This window comes from Carassius auratus, unplaced genomic scaffold, assembly GCF_003368295.1.
Source record: "Carassius auratus strain Wakin unplaced genomic scaffold, ASM336829v1 scaf_tig00015511, whole genome shotgun sequence".
Lineage (NCBI taxonomy): Eukaryota > Metazoa > Chordata > Actinopteri > Cypriniformes > Cyprinidae > Carassius > Carassius auratus.
The window spans coordinates 20,013-36,796 of NW_020524597.1; the positions used below are offsets into that span (position 1 = coordinate 20,013).

At 37.1% G+C, this 16,784-nt stretch overlaps 1 pseudogene; it reads right to left on the minus strand.

Moving 5' to 3' along the window:
- Positions 1-11,905, minus strand: part of LOC113074859 (phosphatidylinositol-binding clathrin assembly protein-like) — a 30,632-nt pseudogene extending 18,727 nt beyond the window's left edge.
- Between the last annotated feature and the right edge of the window lie 4,879 nt (positions 11,906-16,784).

The following is a 16,784-nucleotide window of genomic DNA, read 5'->3' on the forward strand; positions in this document are numbered from 1 at the left end:
TCAAACTTTGATTTTGATGGGTTGCTGTGAACACCTTTAAGTTTCTGTTTGCATGTGGTATGACGATAGTTTTTCTCTAAAGAAATGGTGAAATGCTCATAAAGTGACTCTCAGAGCAGTCCCAGAGACTATATTTATGCTTTCATGTACTCCATGTGTGTTCATACTGAAGGAGCAGAGGCTGAAACTAAGTACGTGTGTAGTAAACATGCGGAACATTAAGGATTCATATCTAAATACCACTTTTGTGGCTTAATATTCTCAGACACTAGCCCAGATCATGTTTTGATTTAAGTGTACTGACCTACTTTTCATTTGTCAATCCAAAATTTGGCAAAATTAAGGTTCAAAAAGACTTTCACTGAGGGGAGAAAAACGACAATACAATGAATTAAAACATCAGAATTAAAACTCTGTGTGATGCTAAGGTGCCTCTGCTCAGCGCTTTAACATTCAGACAGCACTGACATAGTGCAAGCGAGAGACATGCATTGATATATCTTGTGCTTTATTAGTTCTTTGGCTGGACTCCACAGCCAGCTGTGCTCAGGGAGCGGCAGCGGGATCTCTCAAGGCTTTCTCTACACCACCAACACTGTGAGACTCATTGAGGGCTGCAGCTCATCATGCCATTCATGAAGCCTCCCACATACAGCGAGGGAGGACGCCGCCACCGCTCTCCGCTGAGAAACGGATCCGAATGGTATTATATCATCGTAAAGTTTTCTGGATTCAAATGATGGAGAAACCACTTCTAGACCTCCTTAAATGAAATGAAAAAGCTACATTCACTCGCTGCAACCCATTTCAAAGACACAAGAGTAATTACACACTTCCCAACAAACTGCCTCCCAATATTAGTGCATATGCACGACCTTTTGAAGTGGGGATGTGAAAATATGCTGCACAGCGAGCATGGGTGGTCTACAGAAGGCCCTCTCTTTTACAGATAACATCCACCATTTAAACCTGCACAAAGGCTTGGCCATGTGACAACAAAGACTTTTCAGTGGCAACACAAAACCTTGCGCCAAGCATGATGGTGTTGAAAATGCACATGTCCATGGGACAATGTGGAGTCGATGTTTAATGGTGTTCTCGGACAGGTTTAACTAACATGCCCAGATGTAGCCAACAAGCGCATCTGAAGGAAGGAATGAAAGACTCCTTCCCAATCAAGAACCACCCAGTGTGTATTTCTGTCTCCCTGGAGAAACATGATTGATGGTTCAACAGAGTGTACATGCATGTGTATCCAACCATGTGATGGGAAACAAATTAGTTATGTGAACAGCTCTGCCTAAACATCAAACTCTCTGATATTTTACCTAAATGAAGAATCGTGAACTTAGCAAACTTCAAGTAATAAAATATTCATGTTCCTCTGACATTGATGCGCATGATCTGAAATGCCTGCAGGGTAAATTATACAATATTCAAAGTTGTCACACATGCAAAAAAGTGTACTGGCAGAGTTCTGTCTAATATTAGACTCACTTCATTTGCTTTTATAACATATGTTGTAGGAATAGGCTGATATTAAAGGGATAGTTGATTAAAAAATGGAAACTGTGATTTATACACCCTCTATATACAGTACAGGTCAAAAGTTTGGAGACACCTTCTCATTCAAAGAGTTTTCTTTATTTTCATGACTATGAAACTTGTAGAGTCACACTGAAGGCATCAAGGGCTATTTGAGCAAGAAGGAGAGTGATGGGGTGCTGCGCCAGATGACCTGGCCCCCACAGTCACCGGACCTGAACCCAATCGAGATGATTTAGGGGTGAGCTGGACCGCAGACAGAAGGCAAAAGGGCAAACAAGTGCTAAGCATCTCTCGGGGAACTCCTTCAAGACTGTTGGAAGACCATTTCAGGTGACTACCTCTTGAAGCTCATCAAGAGAATGCCAAGAGTGTGCAAAGCAGTAATCCAAGCAAAAGGTGGCTACTTTGAAGAACCTAGAATATGACATATTCAGTTGTTTCACACTTTTTTGTTATGTACATAATTACATATATAATTCCACATGTGTTAATTCATAGTTTTGATGCCTTCAGTGTGAATCTACAATTTTCATAGTCATGAAATAAAGAAAACTCTTTGAATGAGAAGGTGCATCCAAACTTTGGTCTGTACTATATATATATATATATTATATATATATATATATATATATATATATATATATATAATTATATATATATATATATATATATTATTATTATTATTATTATTATTTTTTTTTTTTTTTTTTTTTGACAAACTTGAAATAATTTGAAAATGAATTATATTAAAAATAACATTGTTTTTTTTTTAAAGTTACAACTTTTAGATGACAACTTCCTGAGTTAAGCCAAGGTAAAACTAATTTTACATGCAGCAGGCACTAAAAATGACATGAATATGACAGTGTGCAAACGCATAAAATCAGCATAGTTTGAAATCACAAGTTTAAAGTTGATCATGCGTCTCCAGTGAAGCTGACCTCTCCTCCTGTCCGGATTCAATTAGCAGGGATCAACTGTCACGCAGCGCACATGGGATCAGGCAATAAACAAATGCACACTTCACAAGATCTCACGGTTGGATTCGACTAAAGTCCTATTTGCACAGGATTCATATTAGTAAATCATAGGGGTGTACACATATTTGGACCAACATTTTTTTTTTTTTGGTATGGATCTTTTGGTTCAGTACAAATGTGTACCGAACATTTACAGCATTGTTTAAACCACTGCATGAGCGGAAGTTCATTAGAAGCTTCAATATTTATATACTGTTACTTTTGATAAGAAACTAAATCTCAAATCTTGTCATTTTTTCAGGAAATTTTAACCATAATTGCAGTTTTGACACTCCTTGATGTGGTGTGACAGATCGTTGTATAAATGCCTCAGTTTAAAAGGCAGCACGGAGCAAGAGTCAACATTTCAACCACGGAAAAACGCCAATATAACAGCTTATAAACAAAATGTCATAACATTTCATTTACCTCATTCAAGTAGTCAGTGTCCACAGTTCATGACAGAAACTAATTCAACATGAATCCTTTAAAATGCTCAGTCATAAAAAAGGCTGATGATGGAGTGGAGACATATAGGTTCCCTGACCCCTGAAGTATATGGCAGGAGGCAACAAGAGACACAGACCAAGAAACAGACAGAAAGTTTTTTTTTTTTTCTTCTCATCACAGCTCTGGTCTGCTTTAGGGACACCTATTTGTGAGGGCAGAGGACAGGAAACCATTAAGTGAATGATTGCTGCAGATTCGAGGGCTTTAGACCGATAGAACACAGCATCCTGCTCTGCATCACATAACGCGGACCACAATGAATATATATTACATGTTAGGACTGTGCAGTTAATCCCATTTGATTGTTATGCGCATCTCATCAGTAAAGCCGGTCTCGTGATTAGTAGTAAATCATCATCACCTGCTTTCAGATTGAGCGGAATTCACTAATCGAATGTGATTAATTGCACAGCCCTATTACATATATATTATATTAAATAATAACAAGTAGAGATGTAACGATTAACCACGAACCAGTCGAAAAAATGTATTAAAATATTTGACGATAAAAATCGCGATACAACTGGAGTAGGAGTTTATATGTATATATATCTGAGGGTAACTGACTATCTTTATAAAAGTTTACTTTGTATTTTCTTTTCATCTTGTCTCTGAACAATGCATATTAGTGTTCATAAGCACAGCTCTGCATTGTTTACAGCGGTAACCATTTACAGCGCCTCCTGCTGTCAGAGAGTGAATCTGCATCTCATTCAGCTCATCTGTTGTCTCGTTCAGATATGTTTTAGTATATTTTCACAAAACTAAAATCAGACCATTCTGTTTTGACTTCAAATTTAGAAATTATATTTTGGATCATGATTAAAATAAAGTGGTTGCCTCTAATTTTAAAGAGCACAGACAAAGCCTTAGTTTGTTCATATTAAGAGATTATACAACAGACCAAGACATTGTACAATGCTCAACATAAATACTGCTTAATGTGGCTTAAAGCTGCAGTCGCTAACTTTTGATGCTCTAGCGGTTAAGAGAGAGAGAGAAAGAGAGAGAGAGAGAGACAGAGAGACAGAGAGAGGAGAATGAAGGAGACAGCTGCACAGAAATCAGGGAAGCATGCCACAAACTCAAAAAAAAAAAGTTGTAAACTTGGGAAAACTAATAAAAAACATTTTTGTATATATATATATATATATATATATATATATATATATATATATATATATATATATAAAAATAAATAAAATAGTATTCAGGAAGTCAATTCTGTCAAGCATAGCATTGTTTCCCCTCAAAAATTAGCAGCTGTTAAAGGTCAATGATTAATTAAAAAATTAAATATAATATAAATTAGCAGATAGGAAGTCAGGCATGTAATAATATCATCACAAACGGAAAGAACAGCTGCTCAATGACAAATAAGGAATTATTCTAAACATCATCGCTGGGCTCATCTTAATCATTCTTACTGGAGGCATTTTATCAATAGTTTTCTCAAAGATTCTCATTAACAAAATAATAGTGAGTTAATACCTCAGACTAGCAAGTGCATTCAAACAAGTATCCTCAAGGTAACTTTTTCATTCTGAAATAACATCTTATTATAAGATGTATGAGGAAGCAGATCTACAACAGTCATTAGCTAATCCTACATAAAATAAAATAAAAAAAGATACATGAATACATTTATTATAGAGAGGAACCAAACAACAACAACAACGTCAGGCAAGCAGTTTATATAAAGTTTTTGTTTTGTTTTTTGTAAACTCTGAATCACTTGGACTGCTTCCCCACTGGACTTTTCCATATTTAGACAGTGACGTTCAGAATGAAGCAGCATGTTCTGAGAACAAACTCCACTGATTTTTGACTCATGAATTTCCCCTCTTGCAGATCTATCTTGATGGAAGAGTCACTGCGCTCTGCTATCTGCAGACATCTCCCATTTAATCAGCTCCCAGCATTTTTCTGATTTCTGGAACAACTTCCTGTTGGCCGTTTAGATTTCAAATAGTTGGCGAACTACAAGAATGCAGGAAGTATCTTGAACTGGTCAGCTGGGTTCATCCAGGACAAGACACTTTACAGTCTCGACTGTGAGTTTGGGAGGGTCTGGAAGCAGAAATGCTCAACTCCCTGTTCGAACTCCTAGCACAAAACATTTGCAAAAACTAAGAGTCAGCTTGCTATGGGGATCACAGCTACGCTTTAAGGTCTGCATGATATAAAAAAATTTCGCCATGTATTTTCTAAATGGATGATATAGTATTATTTTAGTATTATTTATATAATATTATTTCCCATTTTAACTTATCTAAAAAAATAAATTAAAAAAAAACCAATGTTGCCTGGTAATATTTTATTTCAGTTAACTTTTTTTTTACTATGGTTTAAGCTTTAGTTAACTAAAATAACTCTTATTCGGAATAATTAATCCATGCATTACACTTTTTCCCAATGTATTGTTCAATTTGAAGGTCAATATTTTTCTGATCTCTATTTTAAGATAAAAATGTATTTAAAAAAGGTTTTACCATGCAAACTATCTGCAGCAAGAGTCACAGCACTGTCAGTTAACACTGCCCTCACGAATTCCTACTAGTAGTAGTTTAGACAAAAGGAAGGGCATCCAGCGTGAAACATGTGCCAAATCGGTTGTGCAGATCACTCTGCTGTGGCAACCCCTGATAAAAGGGAGCAACCCAAAGGAAGAGAGAGAGTAGTTTAGACAAAACTTATCCTGTAACTGCTTTGAAATACATGATGAGTGCAGCCAGCCCCTGCTGGTTTATTTCTGCGTCGTCATCACTCAAAAAGCAGTAAGGACGGCGTCACAACCTATCCCTCTCTGATGTATTTGGGTTGGTGTGACTAGTTACATAATATCTGATCACTTAAAGCCGATGAGTTAAACAGGCACTTTGCTAATGGCATACTGGGTCAATAATTTAGGAAATGGAAAATGAAGAAAGTCAACTACAAACGCTTTAAAGCCGGGCTTGATTAGGGGGTTCAAACAGTGACTCTAAAAGCAGTACGGTGTCCATTCACACACAGCAGGGCAGCGAGTCAGCACTCTTTCTGACTGACCGTCATTTGATGCCTCTCAGGTCACACGCTACATTTCTACACAGGTACAGACACACACACATTGGTATGACCGACTTACAGCAGATCTCTGCCAGAGTGATCCGACACCATAAAACAGCACAGAGGGGTCCCTTTGTTGGAGCAGAGGACATTTTATGGCTGTTGTAACTACACCGAAGGGATGAAAGCTCTACAGTCAATGCTCCGTAAGCTTTTCCACCCTATAACCTGGTGCTTGATGCTTTCAAGTTGACATTTTCATGACCGCAACCTCAAAATTGAGCTAAGAAGTGTGTATTTGCAAATACGGATACAAAACAGTGGGAACACCAATCAAGATGAGAGCACTTTAATCTACGATTACAACAAACGACTGATCCGATTTCCGCCGACTGTCCAGTGGTTCATCAAAAAGGATGCATTTCACGTCCTGAAAACGTTTTATTTATTTTTTATTACACACTGAACCACCCATCAGGTATGCTGCGGAATAAACATTATATAATCTGGAACATTCTTGTACATACTGCCTGGAAGACCTCTGCAGTTATAGGAAATCAAGCTATCTGACGGAAAACGTATAATGAGTTAATTCAATTCATGCTCTAAATTTGCTAGGAGCGGCTGTCTATCTCAAAACAATAAAGATAAGTGTGTGTGTGTGTGTGTGTGTGTGTGTGTGTGTGTGTGTGTGTGTGTGTGTGTATGTGTATACGGTTTCGGACAGATTCTAGGAAGCATCTATCATGTTGCAGAACTGACTCATATGAATGAGTGCCCAGAATAAGCCTTGATCCCATTGAACATGCAAAGCACTGGGGCACGGAAGGCCAACAAACATGACTTCAACAAGCCATGGAAATACAATGTTGATGTTTGGTGGTGTGTATGTGTGTGAGATATCAACTTCCAATAAACTCAACAACTACCCATCCAATCTCTGGTGGTGAATTCACCAGTTTACTTGCAATAAACCATGATCAACACACACAAGGTTGTTTACACCCCATATTTACATCCATAGGCCATTATTTAGGAGGGTCAGTAAAATTAGCATCCACTGTAATGATAAAAGAAAAAAGAAAAAACTATACTTGCTGTGGAAGCTCTATCGTACTTGCTTGCTATACACGAGAATCAATGAAGTCCATTCTCACATGCTTGTTCAGAAAATATCTAATAAGGTGTTCCAAAGAAGAGCAGACATCATAAATGTTTGGAATGACATGTGGGCAAGAAACTGGTGAAAGAACTTTCATTTTTGTGTTAACAATCCCTTTAAGTTTGCAAATTTTATTATGGGACCAGCTGTTTTTCCAACCAAAAAAAGATGGAGGGATTTTTCTATTTATTTTTAAATGGTATTCAATTTTGTTTAGAAATGCTAGCAGAGACAAAATTACACACTGGACCAATGTGAAGCATCATTACATTTATCAAATCTTGAGCACTATAGTGAGTGAGTGCTTTGAGTCTGGATTTCCTTATATGCTGCAGAACACACTCAAGCTCTCCAGACTAATAATGGCAGACATTATGGAACATAAGCCAACATCCATATATGGACATAAAAGGATGTTTAAGACACCTGCTGATCCAGAGCAACCCTTTGCAACAGCTAAGACAAGCTGGTCTTAAATTAGTGAGCTCAGACTTGTGCTGAGTCCCAATTCGCATACTATCCGTCCTAAATAGTATGCGAAACTAGAATTAGTACGTCCCAAATCGTAGTATGTTGAAAAGAGTATTCCAAAGATACCCGGATGGTCTACTATTTCCGGTTAGAATTCGAAGTGCAAATCAATGCACACTCTAAGTGCTAATATTGCCCACAACCCATTGCGTACGGGAGGGAGGAGCTTTGCGATGGCTTTGCGGTGATGTAAACATGGCAGCCGGGTGCAGCAGCAGAGATGCGCCCTCAGCTTTTAAGTGTAAGAATTCAAATGTTTAACCCTAATTAAAGTTATATTTTATTTCGTTACACACATTGCACATGAACGTCAAAACCAGTCGCCTCACAAATGACCTGCGTTTGGTTCTATGACGACGCAACCCTGCTTCTTCACTCCTCAACTTGGTAGAAGAACACATTGTAAAATGTATTGTGAAAAAAAAACTATGAGAAAAAAAGATGGGAATAGTAAATAAAATTTTACTGGACATAAAGAATGAATGAAACTTTAACAGTTGTGGTGTGCATAACTAGGCAAACACGTTGTCATTCACGTTGCATGACGTCATCGAAGTATGTCCCAGAACGTGCATACTCTTTTGCTACACACTCAAAAGTATGTACTTTTTCCTCACAAAAAAAGTACATACTTTTAGGTCGTAGTATAAGTAGGCGAATTGGGACTCAGCATTTGTGTAGTGCAACTCCTACTGACCAAAGTAGAAAATGATTTTATTCATCAAGCTTTATCCAAAAAAAATATATATATATTATTTTCTCTTTATTTTCCTGTTTAAAAGTTTAGAGAGAAAGTACAAAAAAAATGTTGTGACTAAATATAGCAGCATTAATTATTACAATGTTCTTGTTTTTCCTAAACTAAAACATAAAGCAGAATGGAAACAATTGGAGGACATTTTTTCAGGGATCAGGGTAGTTCAAGAGGAATGTTCTCCCTTCCCCGGAAACCTAGCCCAAATCAAAGAGACTGGGGGACGGAGCCGGAGCCTTATCTAATGTTTAAATCAAACAGAAGGAGAGTGAGACACACTGCTATTTCTGTCCCAAAGGAAACACCATGCACAGAACGCACTGCTGCCCCTGAAATACCTACAAGACCTCTTCACACACTCTCTCCAAGCTACGGGAACCAACCTGAGGGTGCTGGACTACTGTGAAATGTTCTGGACGCGATAATCAAGAAGAACTTTACATAAGCCCATACTCTTGAGGGAAGAAGGCAATTACATCTGACCTCCACTCAGTTCAGACCTCCTATCTTCTCCTTCATAAGCCGTCTGTCAGCACAAATGCCACTCTGTATTGTCAAGACCCAGCTAAAAATAGTCTCACTAGAGGAAATTAGCACTGTAGGGTGGGAAAAAATGTAAACCATATGCAAACTAGCCAGTATGGGACAAAAGGCTTCATATGCCAGTGCCACAGGCCTTGATTAGACTCAAATGATGGCGCCACATCTATTGACATTTATGCAAAAACACAAACACAGTTCCACAAAGATCAAAAAAAAAGAACTGTACTACAAGAATGAGTTTGCAAACATGATCCTTGCAAAACTGACAAATGAACAAACTGCAGTTGATTCATTGCTGAATACAGTTTGAGTTAATCAAGGGCTTCAGATCTCACTAAACGAACAAACATTCACACTATTCTTGAAGATCTGATGAGGTCAGGATGGAGCCTAAATGAGGCCAGTGTGGTGCTCCCTGAGAATTATAAGAAACCCTGGGACTATGAGAGCTGTCCGCACCCTACCACCTGTGGGAGACTGAGAACATCTCACTCAAAGAAGACCAAGCTTATAACAAGCAATAAATAAGACATCTTAATGAAGTTAAAAGTTAACTTGACAGAACAGTCTCATGCGTTCACCTGCTGACAGGATTGTGCCAATTACAGCACTTTCCTCTATAAACACCTGCCACAGTATAGTGTAAAGTGAATGTTACATAACTTTTAACAGTCAGCATGTTCTTCACTTTACTTGTAAAATCAAATACAACTAAAGAACTGAATAACTCTAGGGTTAGTGCCAATGAAAGATTTTAATAAGACTCCATGTTGTCAGGACTAATGTAGACACTTCTGTGAAATATGTATTGATTACATTTAAGTTCTACATATTTTTTTAAGGGGTCATATGATGCTTTTTTTAAAGATCATTATTTCATGTATTTGGTGTAACAGAATATGTTGGCACGCTTTAATGACTAAAAAAAACACATTTTCAAATACTGTCCATTATTGTAGGTCCTATATGCCATGCCTCTCTCAAACGCGTTTTTTCTACAAACTCCCTCCTTCCGATAAACACAGTCTGCTCTGATTGGCCAACTGACCCAGTGCACTGTGATTGGCCAAACACCGTAAGCACTCGTCGTAAATCTAATGCCCCTTTTCCATAATCGCATTGCTTCATCTTTCAAATTAAATGTAAAGACAGTTAATAATGTCCTTAGTTTTAACATTAATTCAAGCTGAAAGGGGAACAGAGTGACGTGACAGACACAGTGATGAAGCTCGTATGTGTTTGCAGTACACAAGCCACGGACGGTTAAGACCGCTGACTCCCCGGTGTCACCCTGTCTCTCTCTCACACACACATGTACACAGACACACACACACACACACACACACACACACACACACACACACACACACACACACACACACACACACACACACACACACACACGGCATTATGCAAATGTTTTCACATAGTGATGTAGACATGTGGGGGCATGTTTGAATGAGAAGTTTTAAAAGGGGGCGTGGCAGTCTTATATTTTATAAAGAATATCTCTTTGGATTTGAGACTCAAGTCTTTACAACTTCACAGATCTTCTTTATGCATCAACAGCTTGTAACACTCCAAAGAGAAAGAAAAAATAAAAATAAAAAATAAAAAAAATCATATGACTCCTTTAATACAAAAATGCCTAAGTAGCTCTTTTCCGCGTAATGAAAGTGGATGGTGACTACAGTTTTCAAGAACCAAATGGGCACTATAAAATACAATAAAACATTAGAAAATAATTCACACACACCTTGCACTATATTTCCCATGCCTTTAAAGTCACTAGATATCTTTGTGTGAAAGTGAAATATCAGTTGTTAATCACAGTAAACTGTGCTTGACCACAGTGACAATTTTCATTTTGTTAACTATTCCTTTGAAAAATATAAATTAGTCATATGGTAATAAAACTTGCTTTTTGTTTTGAAGCTTCAAAAAGACAGAAAACGGGCATGTTTGTTTGCAATCGGATTTCACAGTGAATCCATTCGACTCGACCTGCAATCGCGCTGCTCAAACAGCAGATGGGTTCATTTTAAAATGTGGTTAATTATTAGTTAGCAAGTTAAATCATTAAATACACTGCACTGTACTCATGCTATCTCAAAACTCAATGCATAGGGGAAACAAATGACTGGTGTCAACATCAGCAAAGGTCGCTGGAGGAACCTGGTTAAATAACACGAACAGTACTGATTGTGAATCTTTTTCTAGGCCTCGAGCCCAGATCCTCTCGTTCCCAGGGCGACGCGTGACTGACGTAACTTTCAGCCGCGGGTCCGAGAAAAGATAGTACAAAATCCCATGACACTTACAGTCCAAATGCTTCTTCTTTGGCCCCATGACTTCGTGCGTGGTCGCCTTGCACACCGTCTTGGACACCGCGGAACCGGTAACACTGTGTTGCGCTGCCGCTATCCGGTCTGTTATGCTCTGTCCAGACATCCTCGCAGTTTTAAACAAACAGAAAGATGGGGTAAAGGGGAAAAAAAGAGGGGGAAATATCTGCCCGGGCTGTTAAATCCAACGGCAATGCTGTAGTCCCTGGGTTGTGCACTGTTCCGCCACCTGATAGGGGTTAGAAAGAGAGAAAAGAAATTAGATAACAAGTAAGACGCAACCGCCGCTTTAAAGAGTCCAAATGAAGTTTGCTCTGTATGTATGCCGTCAGCTGACATTTACGTACCAAACGTTTCCTCTTCTATTAACAGCAGCGTCCTCTCTCTCTCTCTCTCTCTCTCTCTCAACCCCTCTGTCACGCACTCTCCTCTCCGTCTCTCCCTCCTGCCTCTCTCTTAACTCCCCCTTTCCTCCTCAGTGGCTCGCCTCTCGGATCTCGCCTCCCCCTGCTGGGTTAAAGTCTCGTAGGAAATGGCGGTTCTGTTTCCTCTTTTCAGAGGATCCTCCCAAGGTTTATATGGATGTTGGATGGTTGTGGTCAAATGACGACATTTTGGCCTCTGAACATTCGTGCCACATATGAAAATTAGGATTTCTGTTTGGATTGTGAGCCAAAATGGCGACTCGAGGTGGCTAGTTCTGTGTATTATGGTTCACGTGACGGAATTTGTCCAACCAAACTCATGGTTTCACATGTGGTACTTTTACAACATCATTTATTTAGATACGTGTCACTGATTAAATATGTATTTATGTCACAGTTTACAAAATAATGGAATATATAATTGCTATAAAAGTTGTGTTTGTGTGTGTGTGTTGTGAGAGAGTTTTTTTTTAATACAATATAAACACGTAGAACGTGTTTGAGCATTCAGTATGGTAAAATTTCACAATAACACGAAAACGTCGAAAATGTAATCTTTATAAAAGTTGAGAAATAAATAATTTTCCCAGTTTTGTCTTTATTACTTAAAAAAACTATGATTTCATTATTATGATTCTTTTAGCTTCCCATTGATTAACTGAATAACTTGGGAGAAAGAAAATCAAAATAAAATAGTTTCTTTAATTTTCCTCAGTGCAAGAATTATTTAATATTTCCTTACAAAATACATAGAAAGGGGAGACATCTAGTGGGGAAAAATGCAATTACAGAAAGCATTAAAAATGTTGTGTCGATAAATCCTGGGGGCCGTTCTTCGTAGCTTATTACTACATCCGAGATGAAATGTCACATCCAATATGAATTTATCTAACTAATCAGGATCTGGCTAATTCGGTTCTTCAAACGCACCTGTTGTTGATGATTATCAAGTTATCTGAGGTATTTGCGCGTTTCATGGGTTGGTTTAAAATGGGCTATGTATCGCTATGTTTTTATACAGTCTATGATCGATACTCGAAACCATAATCAGCAATGCAGCGATTGGCTGGTGGCGGCAACGTAATGATATCATCAAGTTAAAAAAGACACCTGACGAAAAATTTGACACATTTCTGAACTTTTATAAGAAAACAGCCAAGCCAACAAAACTACATAAAATGTTATTCTAAATTAAATGCGAACTTGTTTTTTTTTTTTATTTTTTTTTTTTTACACGATTCCCAATTATTTAGATTCGAGATTTATAATATTTGTACAGTCTTCACATTTTTATTCCAATGTAGTAATTAGCTATTCATTTAATTTTATATTTGGTAGATTTGTTACCTGGCAGCATTACTGAAAGACACTGATCTATATAATATAACATTGTCTATATTATAGATCAGTGGGTCAAGATCATGTTACTGTATATGCATCTCCTGCGCTCCATCAAGCCTCTCCCATAATAGCCGTCATAATGAGTTAAGGACCACGATATAAATATGTTATATTTATATTAATTTTTAAATGATTGTTATTTTAAATGATTGTCCCTGTATCGAAGGATAATCTACTAATAAAGTAGCGGTGGCAGCGGACATCTTTTAAGTATCAGTTCTGGTTTAAAAGATGTGATCTAATCCTGTTTACATGAAATAGCCTAAGACAGACAGACAGACAGACAGATAGACAGACAGATAGACAGACAGACAGACAGACAGACAGATAGATAGATAGATAGATAGATAGATAGATAGATAGATAGATAGATAGATAGATAGATAGATAGATAGATAGATAGGATGTTGATATATGTTGTTAAGCATGACTATATTTAGCTCACTGGTGCAATTAGATGGAACTCAAGCTGAGGAGCAGAGAGGGAGTGGCTATCAGAGATTGAATGTCCAGGAGATCAGCCACCAAGGCACAATGCCAGAGCACTGATCAGTTTCAGGACGAGGCTCATTTGTGTTAAATGGGCCCGAGCAGATTGATTTAGGCCTAAAGCAACAGTCGGCGTCGCACAGGTGGCACCAGTGCTCCTCGTGTTGCAGTCTTATCGGTAGGGGGAGATATGCACATGCGAGTCTCTGTGTCCTTGCTCACAAACTTTCAAGAGCATCTTGACAACATCCATTTAAGAGACCGCAGGTGCATGTCAGCTCTTTCTATTAACAACAAAATTTTCTACCAGAAGACTGAAAAATATTTCGAGAGGTTGTTTAACTTCCAGGATCCTTCGATAATTTGGTTATACTCACCACATGTTATCTTTCATGAGACTTGTGGCATGTAAAATGATTATATCTTTTTATTTTTCAAAGCAATAAGGCTGGCTAGTAACTTCTTATAAGAATAATCTGGATTACATAATCAGATTTTTGTTATTCCATTCAATTACATTTTAAAAATACTTTGTACTCTGACTAAAATTACTTTTTATGGATCACATGATTACATATTATTCACACAATAGCAATAATTTATTCATAATTTTTTTTTTTTCATCTTTTAAATGTTCCTTTTTTAAAATAGCCTGCCGTTTATACACTCAGAAAGTCTTCCAGTTTTGTGGGTGCTACAGGTGCTACACAGCATTTGATTTTGAATGATTTTTACACAAATCATTTGTTTCAACATTGCATCAATTACTGATGAACAAATACTGTTTATTTGAATTATTACTTTATGTTATTAACCATCTATTACAATGTCTCTGAGAGGCCTTTGTCTTTCAACTTATTAAAATGCACAAATTCACATTATTTCTATGTACATGTAATACAGGGATTCCCAAACTTTTTTGTCATCTGAACATCTTTCTCCTAATATATTCACTTGAAGTACCCCTGAGATTTTAAAATAAATATTTAATAATAAGTGTCACATTTGCATGTTCACAGTTGCTGACATTAGTTAATAGTCACATGACTGCAGGTAAACAAATAAAATAATTCATTTTATAGGAAGTGTTATTTTAGATTTATGTTATTTAAAAATTACATTTTAAATTTGTAAAATTACAAACTGGAAACACTGATGTAATGTTACGTTTATCGCATTTTATGTTGTTAATTTCAACTAATGTAAAATATTTTCTTACTCAATGTGATAAACAAGTTAGGTCAAGTATCTACAAGTACTCAAAAGTAGTCTGATTATTTTCCTGAAAGTGTATAATGTAATGGATTACTATATGCTACAATTTTTGTCATTTAATTTGGAATCAGTAACAGATTACATTTGTAAGTAATTCCAGCTCTGTAAGCATTACAATAAATATATAATAAGGTATGGATGATTATTTATTATTTACTGTTGTTGTTGTTGTGCTGTAGCACTTTAGTTTTTTCGATCATTCCTGCATTCAAATCTGACACACTGATGTTTTGTATGCTGTGTTATATGCATCTCTGACAAGGTCTGTGCTGTCAGAAGAGAGCTGGTTATAGATATGGCTCATAATGAAAAGGTGTGTGTCCCTCAGGTCTGAAACAACATGGCTTGTGTTTACACATAAACAATAAGGTCCCTGTGATTTCTGCCACTGGGACAGAAACACAGCTTTTCTGTCTAAATCCGCACAGCTCTCTCACATGCACAATAGTTTCCTCAAACGCTTTCCAGAAATATTTCAGCTCTATAAACTATTTCCCGGATCAGTGGGTGTTTTTTTACACCATAGGTCCCAAAAGATGATAAAATAATCAATCAATTAATCAGTTAATTATGTTTATTATTATTGTTTTTATTCTTAGATTTAAAAAATTATTCAAGCATTTTAAAGTGCAAGGCTCCTCTACCAATTATTAACTCCGTTTCAACTAAATTATTCAAATAGCTTAATAGTTATTTTTATTAAAAAGTCGGAATTTACTATGAATATTTTAAGTAACAGATTTATTAATATATAAAAAAAAATTCTAAAAAGGGTCACAAAATGGTCATAAAAGGGTGGTGTGAGAAAAGTGAATAAATGTCAGATACTCGACATGGATATGTTTTTTTTATTTTATAGCATGTGATATGACCCATTCACAGCAGATAACTGTTTTTGTGTTGGATGAGGGCCTATATAGATGTCAAGTGGTGTTCCCTTTGCTGACAGCAAACAGTTAGGAGGTAACTAAATTGGCTTCTGTGACAATACAATACAATCTATAAAAGAAAAAAGGCATTTTCGTCGTGTGTACCCGAACACAGGCCAAACACTGTCATTGACAGACTTTCCTACTCCCTTCCCCTCTCTTTTTTACACTCTGTCTCTCATCGCCACACAGCTGACTTGTTTCCATATTAGAAGTATTATAAAATATGGTGAAAATATTCAAGCTGTTATCAGTCCTAAATGTTGGTATTTCAGACCCATCTGTATTAAATGAGTCTGCTCATAATGATTTATAGAAACTTGACTTTGAGTCAGTCCCAACAAAGTCTTCTAATCTCGAATGAATTGCAACATTAACATCCAATTAGTGGGCTAAAATCATTCCAGTTTAGTTTTCAAAATCAAATTTACATCATAAGGAGTATAAATCGACTGTGCCTCTAGTTAAAAACCCTTATGAATAAACATGGCATGATTAAATAACAAAGCAAGCAGATTCTTTGAGAGAGACAGAGGCAATTAGCCAACTTTTTGGCACTTCAAAAAGGCCACGAAAGTGTATTCCCTTGTTTGAAATTCCTCTTTGCTTCTCTCTCAGCAGGCTAGACGTATCCTATCCACCGGATAGCCATGACAACCAGAGACAGATTGCTCATCGTTCCTAACTCCTTACAGGCTGCAGTGATTGATGCACTGGACCTGACACCTGCTTGCCCGCCAGCTGATGGCATTTCACACGGCTAGTAGAAAACAGTAATTACTTGTACCCTGTATAAAAAAAAACA